The 9,867-nt window shown below is 46.3% G+C and overlaps 1 protein-coding gene across 4 annotated transcripts in view; it reads right to left on the bottom strand.

Annotated features, from left to right (window-relative positions):
* Window positions 1-1,266: 1,266 nt before the first annotated feature.
* Window positions 1,267-9,867, bottom strand: part of LOC144683578 (T-complex protein 11-like protein 1) — a 53,552-nt gene continuing 44,951 nt past the window's right edge. The window contains exons 10-11 of one of the 4 annotated variants that reach the window (XR_013577292.1): window positions 2,887-3,900; window positions 1,267-2,379 (exon numbers count right to left, since the gene is read on the bottom strand). The gene's annotated coding sequence lies outside the window, so the exon portion shown is untranslated. Of the gene's footprint in view, window positions 3,901-9,867 lie in introns of all 4 variants that reach the window. The other 3 variants (XR_013577293.1, XR_013577294.1, XM_078546729.1) reach the window with 3 other exon arrangements.

Below are 9,867 nucleotides of genomic sequence, written 5' to 3'. Positions count from 1 at the left end.
CAAGGTACCAAGGTTGGGTTCGAACAGAAAATGGGCTCTTCTGATTTGGGCTTTAGCAACTTTTTTTGAAAATTGTGTCATCAATTTAGTTGAACAAATTGCCTCATTATCCAAATATTGGAGGGGTGGACAAGACACAAATTTTAATTATCTTTTGAGGCAGATCTAGTGGCTCACGGTTGCAAATAAATTGCTGAGTAAGCAAGGATCTCGGTGTTTGCTATGAACCAAGTTTACTTACAAGCTAGGAAATATAAGGGATGCGCCCTTTAAAATAGCAGGCCTGTTATTCACTGTATGTCTTGTCAATGGGAGCAGACATTTGCAAAGGGAATTTGATGGATTGAGTGATTTGGCAAAACTGTTGCGGGTAAAAGCTTAGGTGGAGAAGCGTGAAGTTATCCCCCTCGGACCAAAGATAGATCACAGTACTTTCTAAATGGTGAGAAGCAAAGGAACTATGGAGGAGTAGGTAGATATACCAGTCCAAGTACAGAAATCACTATAAGCTACAAAATATAATTCAAAGGGATAACATAAAGTGGGCCTTTATCTCAAAGGCACTAAAATACAAAGAGATGGAAGTTATGTTATATAAAGATCTAGTTAGATCCCACTTCATGTACCAAGTTCAGTTCTGGGCACCACGCCTCAGGAAGGATATTTGGTCTTGGATGGAGTTCAGTGTCAATTCACCAGAATGAACTGCGGTTAATAGGATTAAACTATGAGGGAAGTTTGCACAGACTAGGTTTATATTCCCTTGTGTATAGAAGATTAAGGGTGATTTAATCGGTATTTAAGTTGATTAAAGGAATTGATAGTTTCTCTCTGTCTACCCTATTTTCTCTGGTAGAGGAATGCAGATCAAGGGACCATAGCTTTAAAATTAGAGAGAGTGAGGTTTTTGGGGTGATGGCAGAAATCACTCTTCACACAGAGGGAACTCTGTCCCCAAAAAGCTATTGAAGTTGGGTCAGTTGAAGATTTCAAAACTGAGATTAATAGATTGTTGTTAGGCAAGGATTACAGAGCCAAGACAAGTAGATGGACTTAAGAGGCAGTTCAGCCATGACTGAATTGACTAACGGAACAGACTTGAAGGGCTGAATGGCCATCCTTCTCTTATACCCAACTAATTTTAACATAACATGTGCTAGAGTTGATTGATCACTGCCAGTGTAGGAACAGTGTAGGAACATCTTGGTACATAGCACCTCTGCTGCACATCTCTTGTAATCAACATAGACCCGCTTAACTCTTCAGTTCATTAAAAACAAGCTTAATTTGGTTTAATTCAGCCAAACTGAAATTCTTTTTTCAAAAAGCAAGCATCAACGATTGAGAAAATTCTACATAGCACCTGAGTAACACAGCTGGAAAAGATATCTGTTACACAATGAACGCTCACAATCTCTCATGGTCACTCAACATGGAATAATCCACTCTATACATGTATATTTCTTTCCCCTCCCTAGGAAGTCCAGTGTCACATATATTTCCTTGTCTGTGAGAGAAGTAGGTGATTTGCTCCCAGACTCCAACATTGCCAGCTCACACTCCGCTTACTGGCTGCTGAGCAGTGACAGAGATCCAGATTCATCCATTCAGCTCCTTCTGAATGGGGATATAGTTTGTCTTTTTAATCCACTTGACCTCTGTAGTACAATGGGTTTGGACACTGATAGTGCTTATTTTAATAACTTGCTTCTGGGATCATTTAGGGGCTGAGGTGTGGCATGCCTTGAAGGGCCAGCTCTTGGCTCTGTACCCACCTGAGTCATGGCATCAGCAGCGGGCACTGAATGGAGGTCAAGTATTTCTCCATGAAGAGGGTGCATCAGAAGTCAGTTTGAATTGTCCTGCTCTGATGTCCCTCTTAGCATCCAGATTAAAACAGGCAAAGACCAGCAATTGGGTGGTTGCCTGTCTTTGACAGTGGGACAGTGACAAAGGATAACCTCTGGGAGAAAGGGCAACAAAATCAAAACAAAGTCAAGTATACAATCCTATAACTAATACAGTCATTAATGTCTAAAATCCATAAAAAAATCCATTGCTGGTGTATTTTGTAACTAATATAATTCATAATAAAAATCCCACAACTATGATAATCAGGAACTTTGCTGGTGTTGGTAATCAGCCAACAATATTTACAGTAGAATTGTAAGATAAAAACAGAACCTTCTGAAAACACAAAATATCTGCAGCATCTGAGACGAGGGAAACAGAATTTTGCATTTTGCTTTGTCATCTGAACAACACCTTGATTAGGAACTGCACCTGAACCGGATCGGGAATCACATTCAAAATCTGAACCTGGTCAGGAATTGTACCCAAAATCTGAACCGGATCAGGAATTGCACCCAAAATCTGAACCTGATCAGAAATCCACCCAAAATCTGAACCGGATCAGAAATCCACCCAAAATCTGAACCGGATCAGGAATCGCACCCGAAACCTGAACCGGATCAGGAATCGCACCCGAAACCTGAACCGGATCAGGAATCGCACCCGAAACCTGAACCGGATCAGGAATCGCACCCGAAACCTGAACCGGATCAGGAATCGCACCCGAAACCTGAACCGGATCAGGAATCGCACCCGAAACCTGAACCGGATCAGGAATCGCACCCGAAACCTGAACCGGCTCAGGAATCGCACCCAAAATCTGAACCCGATCAGGAATTGCACCCGAAATCTGGACCCGATCAGGAATCACACCTGAAATCTGAGTCTGATCAGGAATTTCACCCGAAATCCGAATCTTATTGGGAATCACACCCGAAATCTGAACCGGATCAGAAATCACACCCAAAATCTGAACTGGATCAGGAATCACACCTGAAATCTGAATCTGATCGGGAATTGCACCGGAATCTGAACCTGATCGGGAATTGAACTCAAAATCTGAACCTGATCATGAATCGCACCCAAAATATGAACTAGATCAGGAACTGAACATGAAATCTGAACCGGATCAGGAATTGCACCCAAAATCTGAACCTGAACGGGAATCACACCCAAAATCTGAACCGGATCAGGAATTGAATCTGAACCTGATCAGGAATCGATTCCAAAATCTGAACCTGATCAGGAATCGCACCTAAAATCTGAACCAGATCGTGAATTGAACCCAAAATCTGAACCGGATCAGGAATTGCACCTGAAATCTGGACCTGATCAGGAATCAAACCCAAAATCTGAAACGGATCAGGAATCGCACCTGAAATCTGAACCAGATCGTGAATCGAACCTGAAATCTGAACCTGATCTTCCCCCTTTCAGGATCTGCAGTGTATTTTCAGAAATTTCCATTTTATTTCCGATATCCAGCATTCCCAGTTTTTAACCCTTGCAATAAAAATGATCCAGCCTGCTATAACACATCACTAACCGCCTACAACCTGCAAGAGGTACAAAGAACAGTGAAGTAAACATGAAACAAGAAGCATAGCCAAGATTAATAGTTTAAAACAAAATCAATGAATAGGTTTGTCATATGAACCTGATTACGCAGCAATCCTTGATGCTCATTAGCTTGGAAATTCTCTCCCTTACCCCCATATGGAGAATCTGTTTATCACCTCACGCAAGCTTATTAAAAATATGATAGTGCACTCAAAATATTTACAGGCTGCCTTGTTATCGCCTGCTCCAGTAGGAGCCGGCAGGCGTGGGCCAGATAGATGTTCCTTGCAGAGAAGCAGAGCGGGAGCTCGGCCAGATTCACGCTTGGCAGAAGGCAGCATAGCATGTTCGGAGGTAATGTTGCTTTCAAAAGTCCTCTTGGTGATTTATCACTGTTCAGGCACAAGTAGACAAGCTGTGATAAGAGAAGGCCGTAGTTCCAACCAGTTCAAGACGAATTGTTTGGTTTTTGCTGGTACAAGCAATAGACTGAAAGCAGAATCACAAACAATTTTTCAAAATCTATAGCCTCAAAATTATGCCACGCGACAGCATGGAGCAAGTTTTAAATGTGCATGTACAATTACTGTTACTTTACTTGAAAAGGTTAATGTTGGTGTGAAATTACTATTTCACGACAGCGTTAACCTTAACGTGAAACTTTAAGATTAATGTCTCCATTAAATTACACGGGGAATACATTTTGTATGTCACATGGATACGGTTGCACATAAGAAACTATTCGCAAAAATTAAAGCCCACTGGAATGGAAGGCAAATTATCGACCTGCAAGAGATTGGTTAGGCAGTGGAAAACCAAGAATAGAGATAATGGGCAGAATTTTACGCCTCGTGGGCGGGTATGCTACCGACCCGATTGGGCATAAAATCGCACGAGAAGACGTCGGGCGAGTGTCCCGATGTCACCCCACACGCATGCAATCTTCAGGTTGGTGGGCGCCTGTGGGTGTCGGAGCCATCTTCACCATCAGTGATAAGGCCACTTAAGGTCTTTAAAAACCCAATTTATCCAGATTTTACGTTGCCTGTGCGATTTCGCGCTTGTCAAACAGGCAGGCGGGCAGCCTACATTTTTCAAAACCTCATCCAAGGGTGGGATAAAAAGTGTCAGCAGCATTGCCATTGTGAGTAGTGAATAGCTCAGGAGATAATTTTCTGCTGGTTGCTTATTTGAACTTGACAGCTTCATCTCTGTTCTGAGATTCATTCTTAGCATTTCTAGGCTTCATTTCAGGACTCATTGATGTCGCCAAGGCCCCTGGAGGATGTTGACCATATGGACCCTTCCAGATATCAGACAGCCTTCTGTTACCCTGGTTATGGGGATTGTGGTCTCTGCTGGAGGCACCTCCTCAGAGGAGGAAGAGAGGGGCAGGAGAGGAGGCCAGGTGTCCCTATGCAGCTTCCAGGAGAGTGACTTGTGGGAGGAGAGGCGCAGGGACAAGGGCTCAAGGCCAGCAGGTAGTCCAAAGCGGAAGAGGCTGCAGTAGATGCCACCAACCTGCTGCCAGGGTTTACAGGCAGCAGTGCAGCTACCTCAACATGTCTGAGATCCAATGCCGAAGGAGGATCCGCCTCTCCAGGGAGACTGTGACCTCCATCTGTCCATCAGATCCCCACTGACCCCTGGAAAGAGCCAGTGGCTCTAAAGGTCACAGTGGCCCTCAACTTCTATGCCACTGGCTCTTTCCAGGGGTCAGTGGGGATCTGTGTGGAGTCTCCCAATCAGTTGTCCACAGTTGTGTCAAGCTGGTGACAGAGCTCTGTTCAGGTGGATAATGACATTTATTCATTTCTGTACAGAAGAGGCCAGCCAAGCTGAGTGAGCCAGAGGGTTTGCAGAGATTGCTGGGTTCCCCCGCATCCAGGGTGCAGTCAACTGCAAACATGTGGCCATCAAGGTGCCAGCGGGTCAGCCATGTGCCTTCGTCAACAGGAAGGGATTCCACTTGATGAACGTCCAGATAGTTTGTGACCACAAGACGCAGAATCTGCAAGTCTGTGAAAGGTACCCTGGCAACTCCCATGATGCTTATATCCCCCCCAGGCACTCCCAGGTGCCAAGGCTCCAGCTCAACTGGATGGATGGCTGCTGGGTGACAAAGGCTATCTGTTGAAAATGTGGCTTATGACACCTTTCCACCACCCAAGAACAGAGGCAGAGCAGCGTTATAATAGGAGTCATGCCTCCACAAGGGTGGTGATAGAGAGGACCATAGGTCTTCTGAAGATGTGCTTCCGATGGCTGGACCATTCAGTGGAAGCACCACAATACCCCCAGAGTGGGTGCCACTGATAGTGGTTGCATGATACGCTCTCCACAATCTGGCATTGGCAAGGGGAGACCCACTGGAGGAAGAGGACCTTGAGGCAGCTCCGCAGGCCACAGAGGACGAATCCAGTAGTGAGTCAGAAGAGAAGCACGGTGAGGAGAATGCTGAAGGCATAGAGGCAGACCTCTGTATACTTCAGAGAGGCAGGGACACCAAGAACACCTTGATCTAACGCTCTTTCAGCGAGGCTGCCAAAGATCTGCTTCCACCTCATGCCAGGGCTGCCACCTCCATCCAAGATGTCTGAAATGACCCTTTCATTTAAACCCAAAGTCCTCTCAGTGCCTGTGCAATAAAGTTCTAGAGCCACTCCCATCCAGCATTACATATTGGTGTACCCCGCACCAAAAAAAATGAAGTAGACTCAAATCATTATGATAAAAACAAAAACTTATGTAATTTTCACATTCAAAACACAGTAACATTACCATCTCTGGTGTTAATTTCCACCCCAGTAAACATATAAACAAGATATAACAGGACAGAAGACTGCCTGTGAACAGTCCCTCGTGCTCATGGTGCCTTAAACTTACGTTTGCGAGTGCTACGTCTTGGTGCCTCCCCCTCACTGGCAGCGGCACTGGAGGCAGCCTGCTGACTCTGCTGTCTTGTTGGTCTTGATGACCTTGGCAGTCGTCCTCTGGCCTATGGAGCCTGTGCTGGTCCCACCTGGAAGGGAGCAGCCAGTGCCACGGGCTGGCATTTCCCCAGTCATCTCATCAGGTGCCACAGTCACTGACAGAGGAGCGGAGGAGCTGCTGCCGTCATCCAGAGTGCCCTGAGAGGAGCCCGCAGAGACGACAGGCAGCTCATACGCCAACATGAAGTCGCTCTGGACCTCCCTGCTTGCCATTGATGGACGGGCACTCAGCTGGGATACTGGGTGGCTCATCCATCTCCCACACTGGCACTAACCACCTAAGGTCATTGACTGTGTGAGGGTTTGCAGGTCCGAGCACAACCCTGGGAACCCCTGATTCTGTCCCTGGAGTTGCCTCTCCATGAGAGTCGCCACTCTCTCATTGGAGGAGGCAGTGCGCTTGGCCATGGGGGTCAACGCAATGCTCATGCTCCGCATGGACTCCTCCACAACAGAGACCCTGGCACGCATATCCTCATGGATCTCCACCAGATCCTCCCGCACATCTCGCTGGACATTCAGCATCTGCCACCTTATGGATGATTCCAGAGGCCCATCATCTGCCTTTGACTGAGCATCGTCCTGGTCTCTAGCAGCCCTCTGACTGCCGGTGCCCTGGGCACTCCTTGCCTCCACCTGCACCTTAAGTGAGCATGAAGTGCCCTCACTGCTGTGCTCCAACATTCTAGCCAAAGATCTAACGCCCTCTGAGGTGCTGGTATTTGTGCCGGTGCCTGGTTCAGAGAGCGGGTGTGACGCAGGTGCAGCTGAAGTCCAGCGGTCCTTTGGCATCAGGGGTGACTCTTCGATGTCCTGCGAATGAGTGCGTATTGGCGAATCTAAGGGAGAACAATGACACATCATTAGTTTAAGTCATCCATCGCACAGTCACTGTGCATGCCAGACACCCTGTTGAGACAATGGAGATCTGCATCATGGTGCCATCCTCTTTCAATGATCAATGGGAAATCCAGTTTTGAGGCTCCCATCAATGATGAGACGACACAAAAATGTTTGCACCATCTGAAACTCTCACCTCTGTGCACTGCACTCTTACCTTCATCTGACACCCCTGTCTCTCCATGACCAGCTGAATAAGGTGCATGCCGGCTCTCCATTTCCAAGGCCTCCTACTCAAATTTGGAGGTTTTGGGGGCCTCCGCCTGTCCATGACCTCTCAATGCTGTTGTGGCTCGTCTCCTCCTGAAAGTATAGAGGAGCAAAGATTAGCTGACTTTCTACATGCAGCGCCATTGCAGCCTGGCCAACCCCACCTGAGGAACACCTCGCAGGGCACATCCGAGTCATGGCCCTCCAGCTGCAAGGCACTCGTTCCAGGGCTCACCCCCTTGGCCAGCTCCGGCGTCATTGACAGCTGGCACTCAGACCCTAACACACCTAAGCTCCACGGGGGATGGCCAGCCCTTAACACTTCACCACACTGATCCATGCCAATGCGGTACTCACTGTTCCTGAGCGCAGCAGGTTGTTAAAGCTTTTGCGGCACTGCACCCATGTGCGCTGCACAACGTCGTGGCTGCTGACCAGCGCTACCACCTCCTCCCAAGCTTTTTTTGTTAGGTGTGGTGGCCTCCTCCTTCCATCTCTGGGGAATGCTGTGTCCCTCCTGGCAGCCATCTCCTCCAGGAGGACTATGTGGCACCCATCCAAAAACCGGGAGGCCGAGTGCCCACCCAACCTGCCCTCCCGCCTGGCATCTTCAGCCACTGTTGAGGCCATAGCTTCACTCTCCAGAATGCAGAATATATGATTCTTCCCTGGCAGCCTTCAAGGAGCTGCCTGTGCCATTTTGAAACTGCCCACTGGGGTGCCATTGGCCCCCACCCGGCCCTTCCCGACCATTGGGAAGACGTGTTTCACACTGGGCAGGCTTTAATTGGCCAGCCAGCGTGAAATCACGGTTGGGGGCTGATCGTGGTCGGGGGATGTTTCCTGGCCTGTCTCAGGCCCGCCGATTGCGCCTTCCCGCCAAGGGTAAAATGTATGTAATCAAATTGGTAGAAAATCCTACCAGGATCCACAATGGCGCCTCAATTATTCACTATTATTATTAATAATTTAAATAACACAATGTAGAGTTATATATCCAAATTTGCCAATGACACAAGGATTGGTGACAGAGTAAGCAATGCAAATGGGGGAAAAAAAATTATAAAGAGACATTGATAGATTAACTGAGTGCACAAAACAGTGGCAGATGGATTTGAATGTAGGTGAGTGTGAGGTCATTCGTTTTGAACCAAAAATAGATAGGCCTGAGTATTTTTTGAAATAGTGGTAAGTTAGGAGCAGTGGTGGTCAAAGGAGATTTAGGGGTTCGTGTACACAGAACACTAAAATGTTGTGGCAAGGTACAAAAAAAAACCTAAAAGGCTAATGGGGATGTTGGTCTTTATATCTAGAAGGCTAAAATATAAAGGGAAGGAAGTTTTGCCAAAGTGTACAAAGCTCTGGTTAGATCATATCCGTAGTACTATGTTCTATGTTCTGGGGCACTGCACCTTAAAAAGGATATATTGGCCTTGGAAGAAATGCAGTGCATATTCATCAGAAATTATCTAGGCCTCCCTCCATGAGTTAAATTATGAGGACAGATTACATAAACTAAGCTTGTATTCTCTGGAATGTAGAAAGTTAAGGGGTGATCTGATTTTAGGCTTTTAGCATTTTTAAAAAATTGATAGGCTAGAGAAGGCTAAACTTTATCCATGGTTGGGAGAGTCTACGACAAGGAGATATAACCTGAAAATCATTGCCAGACAATTCATGAGACAAGTTAGGAAATGCACAGAGGGTGGTAGAAATGTGGACCAACCAAAAGCAGTAGATGTTAATTAGCCCAATTACTAATTTTAAATCTGAAATTGATAAATTTTTGCTAGCCAAGGGTATTAAGGGAAATGCACAGCAGGTGTATGGAATTAGGATACAGATCAGCCTTGAGGGGCTGAATGATCTATTCCTCTTCATTTGCTCCTAATATCAATATTGTGTCATTTTGAAGTGTGAGCATCCATATTTGGCACTTAGAACCATGGAAGAGATGAAAAGGGGTTTTTAATCGTCTGTCTTTTCCTTGACATATTCTAAAGTATAAATATTCATGTCTAGTGATGCATTTGTAACTGTGTTGTTAACTAGCCAGTACACCAGATACACCCTCGCCTTTGAATCAGAGGGTTGTGGGTTCATGTCCCACTCCTGGAAAACCAAGAACTGTGATTGTACTCGAAAGAGTTGTAATCTGTGACTGTTGATAACTCGAAAGAGTTTAACAGTTGAATTGGAAAGTGACATACATTGACACCCCAAGTTGCCATGACAGGATTCTGAATTGGGGCCTCAGATTTTCCTACATGGTGTGTTCCCAATTGTACCAGTGAAGCCGGGGGTGGGGTGGGTGTGGGTGTGTGCAGTGTTGGGGTGGGGTTGACAAGCTTTC

This window comes from Cetorhinus maximus, chromosome 8, assembly GCF_964194155.1.
Source record: "Cetorhinus maximus chromosome 8, sCetMax3.hap1.1, whole genome shotgun sequence".
NCBI classification, from domain to species: domain Eukaryota; kingdom Metazoa; phylum Chordata; class Chondrichthyes; order Lamniformes; family Cetorhinidae; genus Cetorhinus; species Cetorhinus maximus.
The sequence above is the reverse complement of the archived record's forward strand: the minus strand, read 5'-3'. Positions and strand labels throughout refer to the sequence as shown.